Consider the following 15,083-nt stretch of genomic DNA (forward strand, 5'->3'; position numbering starts at 1 on the left):
GGAAGATAAAAAGTTGGAAATAACTGCCAGGGAGCAGAATAAAGAAAAAAGAATGAAAAGAATTGAGGACAGTCTCAGAGACTACTGGGACAACATTAAACACACCAACATGCAAATTATAGGGGTTCCAGAAGAGCAGAAAAAGAAAGAGGATGAGAAAATATTTGAAGAGATTATAGTCAAAAACTTCCCTAACATGGGAAAGGAAATAGTCAGTCAATACCAGAAGTGCAGAGAGTACCATACAGGATAAACCCAAAGAGAAACAGGCTGAGACACATATTAATCAAACTGTCAAAAATTAAATACAAAGAAAAAATATTAAAAGCAGCAAGGGAAAAGCAACAAATAGCATACAAGGGAATCCCCATATGGTTAACAGCTGGTATTTCAGCAGAAACTTCGCAAGCCAGAAGGGAGTGGCAGGACATATTTAAAGTGATGAAAGGGAAAAACCTACAACTAAGATTACTCTACCCAGCAAGGATCTCCTTCAGATTCAATGGAGAAATCAAAAGCTTTATAGACACCCAAAAGCTACAAGAATTCAGCACCACCAAACCAGCTTTACAACAAATGCTAAAGGAACTTCTCTAAGCGGGAAGCACAAGAGAAGAAAAAGACCCACAAGAACAAACCCAAATCAATTAAGAAAATGGTAATAGAAACATACATATTGATAATCACCTTGAATGTAAATGGATTAAATGCTCCAACCAAAAGACACAGACTGGCTGAATGGATACAAAAACAAGACCCTTATATACGCTGTCTACAAGAAACCCACTTCAGACCTAGGGACACATACAGACTGAAAGTGAGGGGATGGAAAAAGATATTCCATGCAAATGGAAATCACAAGAAAGCTGGAGTAGCAGTACTCATATCAGATAAAGTAGACTTTAAAATAAAGACTGTTACAAGAGATAAGGAAGGACACTATATAATGATCAAGGGATCAATCCAAGAAGAAAACATAACAATTATAATTATTTATGCACCCAACATAGGAGCACCTCAATACATAAGGCAAATGCTAACAGCCATAAAAGTAGAAATAGACAGTAACACATTAATAGTAGGGGACTTTAACACCCCACTTACACAAATAGACAGATCATCCAGACAGAAAATAAATAAGGAAACACAAGCTTTAAATGACACAATAGACCAGATAGACTTAATTGATATTTTTAGGACATTCCACCCGAAAGTGGAAGAACACACTACACCTTCTTCTCAAGTGCACACAGAACGTTCTCCAGAATAGATCACATCTTGGGTCAAAAATCAAACCTTGCAAAATTTAAGAAAATTGAAATCATCTCAAGCATCTTTTCCGACCACAGCGCTATGAGATTAGAAATCAAGTACAGGAAAAAAATAGTAAAAAACACAAATACGTGGAGGCTAAACAGTGCACTGCTAAATAACCAAGGGATCAGTGAAGAAATCAAAGACGAAATCAAAAACTACCTAGAAAAAAATGACAATGAAAACACAACGTTCCAAAACCTATGGGATGCAGCAAAGGCAGTTCTAAGAGGGAAGTCCATAACAATTCAAGCTCACCTCAAGAAACAAGAAAAATTTCAAATAAACAATCTAACCTTACAACTAAAGCAACTAGAAAAAGAACAGAGAAAACCCAAAATTAGTAGAAGGAAAAATATCATAAACACCAGAGCAGAAATAAATGAAATAGAAACAAATAAAACAATAGCAAAGATCAATAAAACTAAAAGATGGTTCTTTGAGAAGACAAACAAAATTGATAAACATTTAACCAGACTCATCAAGAAAAGGAGGGAGAGGACTCAATTCAATAAAATTAGAAATGAAAGAGGAGAAATTACAACTGACACCGCAGAAATACAAAAGATCATAAGAGACTACTACAAGCAACTATATGCCAATAAAATGGACAACCTGGAAGAAATGGATAAATTATTAGAAAAGCACAACCTTCCGAGAGTGAACCAGGAAGAAATAGAAAATATAAACAGACCAATCACAGGTAATGAAATTAAAACTGTAATTAAAAATCTGCCAACAAACAAAAGTCCAGGACCAGATGGCTTCACAGGTGAATTCTGTCAAACATTTAGAGAAGAGTTAAGACCTATCCTTCTCAAACTCTTCCAAAAAATTGCAGAGGGAGGAACACTCCCAAACTCGTTCTACAAGGCCACCATCACCCTGATACCAAAACCAGACAAAGATATCACAAAAAAGAAAATTATAGACCAATATCACTGATGAACATAGATGCAAAAGTCCTCAACAAAATACTAGCAAACAGAACCCAACAACACATTGAAAGGATCATACACCATGATCAAGTGGCATTTATCCCAGGGATGCAAGGATTCTACAATATACACAAAACAATCAATGTGATACACCATATTAAGAAATTGAAGAAGAAAAACCATATGATCATCTGAATAGATGTAGAAAAAGCTTTTGACAAAATTCAATACCCATTTATGGTAAAACTCTCCAGAAAGCGGGCATAGAGGGAACCTACCTCAACATAATAAAAGTCATATATGACAAACCCACAGCAAACATCATTCTTAATGGTGAAAAACTGAAAGCATTTCCTCTAAGATCAGGAACAAGACAAGGATGTCCACTTTTGCCACTATTATTCAACATAGTATTGGAAGTCCTAGCCATGGCAATCAGAGAAAAAAAAGAAATAAAAGGAATACAAATTGGAAAAGAAGAAGTAAAACTGTCACTGTTTGCAGAAGACATGCTACCGTACATAGAAAATCCTAAAGATGCCACCAGAAAACTACTAGAACTAATCAAAGAATTTGGTAAGGTTGCAGGTTACAAAATTAATGCACAGAAATCTCTTGCATTCCTATACACTAACAACGAAAGATCAGGAGGAGAAATTAAGGAAACAATCCCATTCACCACTGCAACAAAAAGAATAAAATACCTAGGAATAAACCTACCTGAGGAGACAAAAGACCTGTACTCAGAAAACTATAAAACACTGATTAAAGAAATCAAAGGTAACATAAACAGATGGAGAGATATACCATGCTCCTGGATTGGAAGAATCAATATTGTGAAAATGAGTATACTACCTAAAGCAATCTACAAGTTCAAAGCATCCCTATCAAACTACCAATGGCATTTTTCACAGAACTAGAGCAAAAATTTTCACAATTTGTATGGAAACACAAGAGACCCCGAATAGACAAATAAATCTTGAGAAAGAAAAACAGAGCTGGAGGAATCAGATTCCCTGACTTCAGACTATACTACAAAGCTACAGTAATCAAGACAGTATGGTACTGGCACAAAAACAGAAATATAGATCAATGGAACAGGATAGAAAGCCCAGAGATAAACCCATGCACATATGGTCAACTTATCTTTGACAAAGGAAGCAAGAGAATGCAATGGAGAAAAGACAGCCTCTTCAATAAATGGTGCTAGGAAAACTGGACAGCTACATGTAAAAGAATGAAATTAGAACACTCCCTAACACCATACACAAAAATAAACTCAAAATGGATTAAAGACCTAAATGTAAGGCCAGACACTATCAAACTCTTAGAGGAAAACATAGGCAGAACACTCTATGACATAAACCAGCAAGATCCTTTTTGACCTACCTCCTAGAGAAATGGAAATAAAAACAAAAATAAACAAATGGGACCTAATGAAACTTAAAAGCTTTTGCGCAGCAAAGGAAACCATAAACAAGATAAAAAGACAACCCTCAGAATGGGAGAAAATATTTGCAAATGAAGCAACTGACAAAGGATTAATCTCCAAAATATACAAGTAGCTCATGCAGGTCAATATCAAAAAAACAAACAACCTAATCCAAAAATGGGCAGAAGACCTAAATAGACATTTCTCCAAAGAAGACACACAGATGGCCAACAAGTGCATGAAAAGATGCTCAACATCACTAATCATTAGAGAAATGCAAATCAAAACCACAGTGAGGTATCACCTCCCACCAGTCAGAATGGCCATCATCAAAAAATCTACAAACAATAAATGCTGGCAAGGGTTTGGTGAAAAGGGAACCCTCTTGCACTGCTGGTGGGAATGTAAATTGATGCAGCCACTATGGAGAACAGTATGGAGCTTCCTTAAAAAACTAAAAACAGAGCTACCATATGACCCAGCAATCCCACTACTGGTCATATACCCTGAGAAAACCAGAATTCAAAAACATACATGTCCCACAATGTTCACTGCAGCACTATTTACGATAGCCAGGACATGGAAGCAACCTAAACGTCCATCAACAGAGGAATGGGTAAAGAAGATGTGGCACATATACACAAAGGAATATTACTCAGCCATAAAAAGTGCCGAAATTGAGTTATTTGTAGTGAGGTGGGTGGACCTAGAGTCTGTCATACAGAGTGAAGTAAGTCAGAAAGAGAAAAACAAATATCATATGCTAATGCATATATATGGAATTTTAAAAAGTGGTACTGATGAACCTAGTGACAGGGCAGGAATAAAGACACAGATGTAGAGAATGGACTTGAGGGCCCGGAAGGGGAAGGGGAAGCTGGGATGAAGCGAGAGAGTAGCATTGACGTATATACACTGCCAAATGTAAAATAGCTAGTGGGAAGCAGCCGCATAGCACAGGGAGATCAGCTCTGTGCTTTGTGACGACCTAGAGGGATGTTATAGGGAGTGTGGGAGGGAAGCTCAAGAGGGAGGGGATATGGGGATATATGTATACATTTAGCTGATTCACTTTGTTGTATAGCAGAAACTAACACAACATTGTAAAGCAATTATACTCCAATAAAGATGTGAAAAATAAAATAAAATACATACGCAAAGGAAAGCTACATTTACACTTGCGTACATAGCCAAGGACATGTATGAAACGTATTAGAATAAGTGTCTGTGAGAAGGAGGAAGAGAGTGAATGGGGAAAAAATGAGAGAGGGGCATCTCATAGACCAACCATAATAGAAAATAATGAATAGAAGACATCTCAAATATCAACACCTGAATTTAGGAAACAAAATATCCTCTGCCCAAAGGTGGTAAGGACAATCAAGTAAAACACGTCAGTATTTTTCAAATATTTCCAGTATTTTAAAAATAGTATCTTGCTCCAGAAATTTTAATTTATTTCCACATATTTTTTGTTGGGCTTTAAGAGAACACTGTAAAATTTTCTGTTTTCCCCATTTCCTGGACTTTCCAATGTATTTCAGATCAATCTTATAGATACCTGTCATTCCTCTTTATGTTTGAAAATACGAATACTGAGTTTAAAACGGCTGTGTTTCAAGATTTCATTTTTCTTCAGCTGTTAGAACTCAAACACATTTTCCTAGTATAATAATATTATAAATACTGGTGAAAGGAAGTGGCAAGGTATTACGTGTGAAAATAAATGCACAAACATGATGACTGAATGCGTGAAGATAGACGATACTTTATATTATATACTTTATTCCCCATATGTGATATTTAATAATTTACCTCTCTGTTCTCCTCCATAAAATGTTAAGGTTTTCTACAATTGGAGCCCTGTGGGTTTTTTAGAGTTATATAACCCACTGCGATGCTTAGGAAATTGATTCTACTCAGAATACGCCCTCAGCAAATGTTTGTTGGGTGCAGAGATGGATGGCTCATGAATGTTGTGCTGCCCACAACATATAAAGTGAATAACTGAGTTAAGTCCTTGTATAGTCTGTCCTCCCATCAAAAGGAAAAAGAAGCTAAATCTTCAAAAAAAAATGAATTTCAGTGCCATTCCCCTTTTCTTGTCCACATCTCAAGTCTACTGGGTAACACAGAAGTATATGACTTCATAGGTAAGGAGACCGTGTTTGTTGGTGCAGGTGACAGAACATTTGTAAGTAAAAAAGGAGAGTGAAAAAAGAAGCTTCTGTATTAATATAACTCTGTAAGCCAAAAAAGAAAAAAAAAAAATAGTACCCAGAGTCTGTAGTACCCAAGTTACTGAACGGGCAAATCATTTTAATGTGTTTCAAGCCCTTGGGGTCAGAGGTCACTAAACAAATTCTCCACTCCATGGAAATGGGGCCACCTAGTGGTCAGCGACCTTTAATTTTGTGGTGTCTGAAAGCATTTCACAGCCTGAAGCACAAGCCTTGCTTTCATCCCTGGGAGCAGTATAGATAAATCCTGGAAAGGAACTGGACTATATGTATTAGGGTTCCTAAAACTGCTGTCGTCCAAGTTTCTCCAGGCCGTATAGGTGAAGTAACAGAAATGACAGTAATTCAAACTGTCTGGCTTTCCCTGCTGATGTAACAGATCATCCTTCCATCAGTGTTCCCTCAAGTCTTTTGAGGAGTCATCAGGGATATCTAATATTTCTCCAAACAAGTCCTAACCCATCAGTGACACTGCTGGTTCTCCTGGCACCGTCTCACCCAGCCCCTACACCGCCTCCCAACATGGATTCTGAAGCTTCTCTCTTCTCTGCCCAGAATAGCCCCTAACAAATCCACTGGAAGCTTCTCCGCCTAAGAACGGTGCTAGCCCGCACTTTCCCTGCTCTGTGTCATACTGTCTCACCCAGAGCCCTAAGCATTGCTGCTTCTGCCCTCATCCCTCAAACTCTCCACGAGGACAGCTCCTTCATTTTCTACCTATAACTCTTCCTTTTGTAGGACCCAGATGCCAACCCAGAGGGCCTGGCAGAGGACAGACCACTACACTGTCCTCTACTTTTCCACTCTTGCCCAAATAGTCAAATCTCCTCCTCTATATTAGTTTCCTTTGGGTACCTCAATAAATTACTTCAAATTTAGTGCCTGAAAACAATTGAATGTATTATCTTACAGTTCTAGAGGTCAGAAGTCCAAAATCAGTTTCACTGGGATAAAGTCAAGGCATCTGGAGGTCCTCAGTCCTTCTGGAGGCTCTAGGGGAGAACTCTTGTCTTGCCTTTTCCAGGCTCAAGAGGCTGTCTGCTTTCCTTGGCTCGCGGACCCTTGGTCTTCAAAGACAGCAATGAAACATCTTTTCTCCTCTCTGACTTTGGCTTCTGTTCTTACATCTTCTCACTCTGACTCTGACATGCCTGTCTTCCTCTTGTAAGGACTCTCCTGGTTGCATTGGCACCACCTGAATAATCCAAGATAATCTCCTCATTTCAAAATTCTTCACTTAATTGCACCTGCAAGTCCCCTTTTACCATGTAGACTGTTCACAGGATCTGGGGATTAGGATTGGGACATCTTTGCAGAGCAGCCACCTTTACCCTCCTTCAAAAAACATAAAAGATAATTGAGCCCTTTAAGACCCATCACCATTTTTGCCAACCATTCACCTAGATGATTAAGTGTGGAATCAAACTAGTAATAATTGTAACACAACTATCACTGTTGCTTCTTGGCCTTTTGGCTGAGATCAAGTGAAGTATCACTTGTTTACAGGTCTCAAATTCCTTGTACTTCAAGAGTTCAATAAAATTTGCTCATACTCCCATACTACATATAGCTGGATATCAATTATCCCTCTGTGTTTCTCTGCAGGCTCCTGGGAGTCTTCCATTTTTCCTTCTCATCTCTACTTCTTCTTTTTTTTTGAAGTATAGTTGATTTGCAATGTTATGTTAGTTTCAGGTGTACAGCACAGTGATTCAAATATATATATATATATATATATATATATATATATATATATTCTTTTTCAGATTCTTTTCTCTTATAGGTTATTACAAAATATTGAGTATAGTTCCCTGTGCTATATAAGTAGGCCCTTGCTGGTTTTCTATTTTATATATAGTAGTGTGTATATGTTAATCCCAACCTCCTAATTTATCCCTCCCCCAGTCCTTTCCCCTTTGGTAACCATAAGTTTGTTTTCTATGTCTGTGGGTCTATTTCTGTTTTGTAAATAATTTCATTTGTATCTTCTCATCCCTACTTCTGATTTCTTGCTTTTGCTGCATTCTCAATCCCACTCTACATCTCATCTCTTGGGCATTCTCTCCTGCTTTAAGGACTGCACTCCCCTAACCTTTACCCTGAGCCTTGACAGAGGCTGTGTGGGAAGCCAACTCCAGCTGAAGACAGGAAGGCACAAAATGTGTTTACAGCACAGCATAGCACAGACAACATCTTTAGAATGCTCTAAATCCAGCATATCCAGGTCATGCTCTCCACTCTTCCACCCCAAATTTTACCTTTTCTACCCAAAGAGCCTCTCAAGGCATTAAAAAATAAAAGGCTCAGTTATCTTCTGATAAAATATGAAACATTGTGCCCACTCATAAACTAACATTTCTTTCTCTAATATATAAATATTTCAATAACTCCATTTATTGGTCCCTTATACGATATGCTATTCACTGTGCTAAATCTGAATATGTGGTCATTATGAGACAGATGAGAAAATTTAGACTCATAGAGGCTAAGTTATTTTTCAAGGTAAATCAACTAAAATGTGATAAAAGGAAAATCTGAACACGTAGACAGTTGAGTACAAGGCATGCATAGGAGACAAACTTTGTCCTCTTTCAACCCCATGCAAAGATCTTCTTTGCATCACATTGTGGCAGTTGGATAAATGGGCAGCATGTTAACTGGGGTACTCTGGTACTTCTGGCTTCCTGCCTGGGTCACAGACTCCCATATGCTTAAAAGGAGCAGTGCATGTGATCAGGACACTGGACAACTTTGTGACATCCTCTGTAGATTACTCACCTCCATCCACAGCCTCCTTTTCCCCATCACAGACTCCTTCAAGAAAGGGGCTGGTGCTTCATGCTGGGCCCTGTTTATTTGGCACTGTGTGACCTGGGTCTAGGAACTGTCTTCTGCTCAAGACAATATCTGGGGACAAAGATCCAATCAGATGGTCCACCCTTCTTATCCTCTGATCAAGGTGACACCCTTGTGTCTCTACTTGCTAAGTGGTTCTTTTTTGGGATACCTCCTTCCTACCCTTTAACAGTCTTAAGGCCTCTATACAAGTGAACAGTGGAATTCTCTATTTGCCCCCTTTTGGGGAAGTAGTTTATGAGGGCACCTGATGTTATCAGCACTGCTCGCTCCTAAGGTCTCACGGTTTCCATAGCTCTTCCACCATCTTGGCCAAGAACTCCATTTGTACCAGAGGACTGAGCACACTACAGAAGCATATGTTACCAGATCCTATTTTTTCTGAATCTGGGTGTTTTCTCTATTCTTTCCTCTCCTCATCAGATCAAAATATAACTACTAAATCATTCAAGACGGGTTCTCATAGCCTAAGGGTTCAGAACCCAGATTCTAGAGTTGGAGACTTTGCATTTGAATCTCACCTTGATCACTTGCCAGCTGTGGGATTTTGAACAGGAGTTAAAGTTCCTTAAAGAGCCAGGTGGGGCTCAGTCTTCTTATCTACCATTGGGGATGGTGTTAAGGGTTAGGGTTGTCATGAAAATGAAATGAGATAATACATGTGAAGACTCAGCAGTCTGCATGGCACCAAGTTCTCAGGAAAGGTTAGCTACAATTATGAATACATCCTTCTAAAAAGTGATCATTCTCCATTAACATCAACATAGTGGTGGGCATTTTTCATTCACCACATTGCAGAGTATTGTTCCAGAAACATTCTCCTTTGAGGGCTAGGCAGAATCTTCTCTGATTTTATTGGCCTTAAATCTTGTCTTTGAGGGGTTGCTTCCACAGTTTTATGGAACACGAAGTCTTGGTGTCTTCCTGACTCTTCCTTGGCATCCTCAGTAACAGAGGATGGCTCTCTGTTTTACAATTTACCTGCTTCCCTCCACCTTTCAGTCTCCCAAACCTGTCACAGAACAATGGTTGTGTTTGCCTTAAAGACCTGATATTTTGCCCAGAAGTTCTCTAATTGCAGACAGTCCTTATCAGATGTTTTTAATACCAGGAGCAACTCCCCCACCTTCAGGCCTGGCTCTTATCAACATCTCCCATGGAGTTCAAAGTCTGAGATAGCTGGAGGCCGGACTGGCTCTGAGCTCAGTGGTTCTAAGGCTCATCTCTTTCCTTCTCCTTCTAAATAAGGATCCAGGGAGTCCTTCAGGTCTTCCAAATAATCTGAGCTTCCACAGTACCATTTCTCTGCAGGTTAACCCTTCCTTCACTTGCTCCATGCAAGTTTTCAAGTTTATTTTCTATAGATTCTTTCCAACGTGCTTTTTGGAATAATTTCCCTAGCATTAATATATCCATGTTTTAAAAAACTCATTTATCTTGATATAGATTGAAAAATTCATCTGTTCATCCCAAGTATATTAAATGCCAATTCAAATCTTAATAAATATAAGGTCACAAACACCAAACCATTAGCAACTTTGTGGCAGTGGAAGTCCTCTTAATCAGGAATCTTTCACTCCATTTATTATTTCTGCTTGAGGGATGTGCATCTTGGGTTACGCCCCAGTAATAGGGTCTGGCCACATTTGAAATTTCTCCCACACAGGTGCTGTCATCACACCTTCTGGGAATACCTATGATTTGGCAGCCATATGGGCTCTGTCATGGGCTGTAAAAAAAAAAAAAAAAAATTCTACCTCCTGGGGATACTTCCCAGGAATCTGGGGTCAGGGTAGACCTCCTCCTTCCTTCTACAGCTGATAAAAAAAGAAAGGAAGGGAAGGGAGGAAAGAGGAGGCCCAACTCCTAGGTTACAGTGATTTTAAAAATATGTCCATAAATTCTTTGACACTCTCCCCTTCAAAAGTAGAGCCAATTTCCCTTCCCTTGAGAGTGGGCTGGACTTAGTGACTCACCTGAAACAAATAGAGTGAAACAAAAGCGACAGTGTGTGACTTTGGAGACTGGGCCTTTATATTTTGTGTGTTTTGGGGATTTGGGTTTTTTTAAACTTATTTTTAATTTTTAAAAAATTTTAAATTAAAAAATTTTTTTTAAAGACTGGGTCTTTAAAAGATACTGTGGCTTCCATCTTGGTTGCTCTGTCTTTCACTCTTTCTTGAATCACTTGCTCGGGGGATGCAGCTTGCTATACTGTGAGCTGCCTCGTGGAAAGGCCCATGTGGCAAGGAGCTGAGGGAAGCTTCTGGACACACAAACAGCCAGCAAGGAACTGAGACCTGCCAACAGCCAGGTGGATGAGCCACCTTAGAAGTGGATTCTCTAGCTCGGTTAGGCCCTGAGGTGATCATGGCCCCTACTTGAGAGCCTGACTGAAACCACATGAGAAACCCTGAGCCAGAATCACTCCTCTAAATGCCTCTCTGCCCCTCAGAAACTGTGAGATGGAAATGTCTGTTGGTTTAAGTTGCTAAGTTTCAGGGTAATTTATTATGTGGCAAGAGATAACTTATACACCGTTGCCAACATACCCAGATAGCACTGAATCTTAATTTGGATTCAAAGGAAGATAATCACTACATTTTAATCGGGTAATTTCATTTATAGAAATCTGTTTCAGGAACCATCACCTACATCATTACAAATTTATACACAAAGTTATTAGGGATTATTACCTTACATAAAAATGTTCAGCAATAAGGAATTGCTGAATATAGTATGGTCTGTCCATTGAAAGTAATTTTAAACAACTTTTACCAGTAAGTTTAAAGACTTTATAATGACACAAACAACAAAAAAAGAATATAAAATTGTGTGTGTGTGTATATGTATATATATACATACAATATACATATGTATATACATATATATAGTACTTCAACTCAGTAAATATGTATATACATATATATAGTACTTACAAATCAGTAAAATATATATATATATATATACATATATATATACACATATATGTAGTACTTACAACTCAGTAAAAATCTATGTGTTAAAAAACCAATAAGAAAGTCTTAGCTTAGCTCCAGAGAGAGAAATAGGTCTGTGGTGCTCTAGCAACTGCAGCCACTATAAGTCACAGCCAGGACGTTCATTTTCATGGGCACATGTAAGACACCCTTGAGAACTCGCAGAAATACTCAAGGAAAGGGGGCTTTCTCCAGAGCTGGGATTCTTGCATCACCAGAGACTGACTGATCCTTAGATTCAGATGTTGGTATGGCTTCATTCCTACCCACTTGTTGGTGAGAGTCACCAACATTAAAAAATTATAATGGTCAGGCCAAAGATCCTGCCACCACTCTTATCTCCCTCTTTCTCTCACACCCCTCATCTGGCTTGTCAGCAAATCCTATTAGCTATACTTCTAAGATACATCCAGAAATTGAGCACTTTCTAACACCTTCAATGTATTTCCAGGGGCCAGCAAAGTACCTAACACACAGTAGTCATGCAATAATGCTTTGCTGAAAGAATGAAGTGAATTGTGTCCTATCCCTGCTCTTCATAACTTCCTTGACAAGGCTTGGCTCCTAATACCTTTATGTGCTGTAATCTGGCCCACATGTTCCCCTCTATTCTCATCTTTTGCCATGAACCCACAAGTATCATATGCTCCGATTATAGTGACCTACTTCAAGTTTCCCAGTTGCTCTTTGGAAAGCTATTTCATTCTTCTGTGCCTTCCCCAGTGTTGTTCCCTCAGCAGAGAAGATTCTCATACTTGAACAGTATTGCAAGAGTCATCTCAGCCAATAAAAATCTCACTCTAACCTAAATACTTCTCCCCCATTCTTGCCCACCCCAGAACACACATTTCTATCAAAGCACAAACGACACTCTACTGAGGTTTGCCTGTCTCCCCATCAGAATGCTAAGCTCTGGGTCTAGGCCATCTTGCTTTGGCATTCCTGAAGTGTCACACAAGGCCTGGCTTGTGGAATGCAATAAATGTGAGCAAATCAATGAATGAAAGGACTCCTCTGTGTATTGAGTGTGTTCATATACAGAATCATAAAACAAGAGGTCCTACAAAGATATATTCTCTCACTATGGATACAAATGAATTATTCTTTAGCAGCAATACTTCACACGCATCTTTAAAGAAAGGATGAGTCCGAATATTTGTTTTGAGAGCAGTTTATTTTTAACTCCTTCAGAGTAACCCAAAGACAAGCTAACATTTCCTCTTCCTGGCACAGTTATTGTCTCTCTCTTTTTTCAAAATTTTATTTACTGTGATATGAATATGTAACATGAGATCTGCCATCTCAAATTTTAAGTGTGCAATACATTATTGTTGACGATAGGTACAATGTTGTACAGCAAATCTCTAGAGTTTATCCATCTTGTTTACCGGAAACTTTATGCCCGTTGACCACACAGAAGAAAAATATATTAAATGAGTATATTCTAATTTCATTGAAAAAAAAATTATCAAACTTCCATGTGTCATATATTGAAATAGATGAATCACCTTCCACTTTTTCTAACCTTTCCCCCGCCTCTCTCTCTTTCTTTCTCAGGACTGGAATCAGCCAGTTGTCAAGTCTAACCAAAACTGTACTGTAAAAATACAAAGAATACAAGACGCTTTATTATTGTAAGACTGCAACCATATAAAAAAGTATGTGTGGCAGTATACCACTTTGTGGTTGGTTTGGGGGAGAGAGTTTTCATCAGCTAAAAGTATGACTCTTGGTTTGTTTGTTTTGTTTTTGTGTTCTTATTGTTGCTTTGTATGGAGTTGGTTTAATTTTTCGCTATTCCTGGGCATTTAACACATCATATGAATGCCCAATTCAGCCAGGATATGGATGTACAGTTTCTTTTAAATAAATGAGTTTATGGTAATGTTGGAGAGTGAAAAAAAAAAAAGAAAAAAGTATGTGTGGGCAGAGACTGGAAAAGTAACATCAGACGTAGTTCACTGCCGTTTACTAAGCAGATGCTGTGACCCACATATTGTTCTGAATGTGATTACAAAGAAGGAACAGTCCCTCTCCTGGAGGAGTCCATAGTCTCACAGCTTTTACGCAAATTGCTATAATCTCCTTTGATAAGAAACAGTGGTGCCACTTGCTGTGTCCCCAGCTTGGAGGACACCAATGCCAGAGAAGTTAAACTACTCAGATGTCAGTGGCCCACTAGGGTTTGTGGGTCCCTAGGGAATTACTGTGGAGAATGGTAACTATCTTATTAGTGGGAACTAAGATTGTTATTGGGGTGGAAAGGAGAAAAGAGGTTTTGGTGTGTGAGAAGCAGTAGATGTCCTCCTCACCTGGTTGCCAAAAAATCAGTGCTGCTCTCTCTCAAGCAAAATAACTGTGAAGGTGCCAGTCAAAGAGCCAGTACGTTGGGGGCAGAGTGGTCACTTGGCCTGGAGTGCTGGGATGGTTCTTGGGGTCTGGCCCCCTTCTTCAGGCACTGCACTGATGTCTGTTTACAGCCACACTGCCCCACATCCAGCACCTTCTCCCAGAACCAGTCCCAGTAAGGGCTGAGCTACTTCACAGGCAAACAGATGAGACGTGAAGTTTCCAGTGCCTCTCCAGGACCCAAAACACTAAAGGCTTATTCTGTCTCCTTCAGAAAGAGCCAAGACCTGAGAAGCACAAAGGCTTTCTGTCACTTCTTGAGAAGAAGAGGCAGTACTACTGGATGTACTAGCCTTTACCCAGGACAGACAAGGAGACTCTCTACTTCCAGATACAAGCTTGCAAAAGTGGCAAAAAACAAAATGCATGCTAGGTAGGAGATTCCTTCCTTAAAAAACCACCCCAAAAAAGAGATATATGTATGCATGTGTGTGCGTGTGTGTGTGTGTGCACGTGCACCTTTGAACCTCTTGGCTGGATCAAGAGGTTTAAATGACGCCATCGGGGCTCTTTCTCTCTTCTCCCTGCATGTCTGGGCCCTGTTTTCTTCTGTGTGAACATCAGCCTCCCAGCCAATTTCAGAACAGAAACTCCCACCACACCCCTTCCCTCATCCTGCCCTCAGGATTCAGGTTTACAGGGTCCTTAGCACCCAAATATTCAGCAAGAAAAAGATCCTTTCTTTCCCAGAGTCTCTGGAAAGGACGCCAAAAGGCTCTGCTTGGTCATACGCCTGTCCCTAGACCACAGCTGTGTTCAGGAAGATGAGGTACTTAGATTGATCAGCTTGGGTCACACACCCACCGCTACACTGTTGAGGGTGGCGTGAAACGCCCACCAGGTAAGAGAGGTAACAATTCCTGAAAGGGAAAGGTTTTCAGTAGTCCAAAAACAA

This window comes from Eschrichtius robustus, chromosome 13, assembly GCF_028021215.1.
Source record: "Eschrichtius robustus isolate mEscRob2 chromosome 13, mEscRob2.pri, whole genome shotgun sequence".
Classification (NCBI taxonomy): domain Eukaryota; kingdom Metazoa; phylum Chordata; class Mammalia; order Artiodactyla; family Eschrichtiidae; genus Eschrichtius; species Eschrichtius robustus.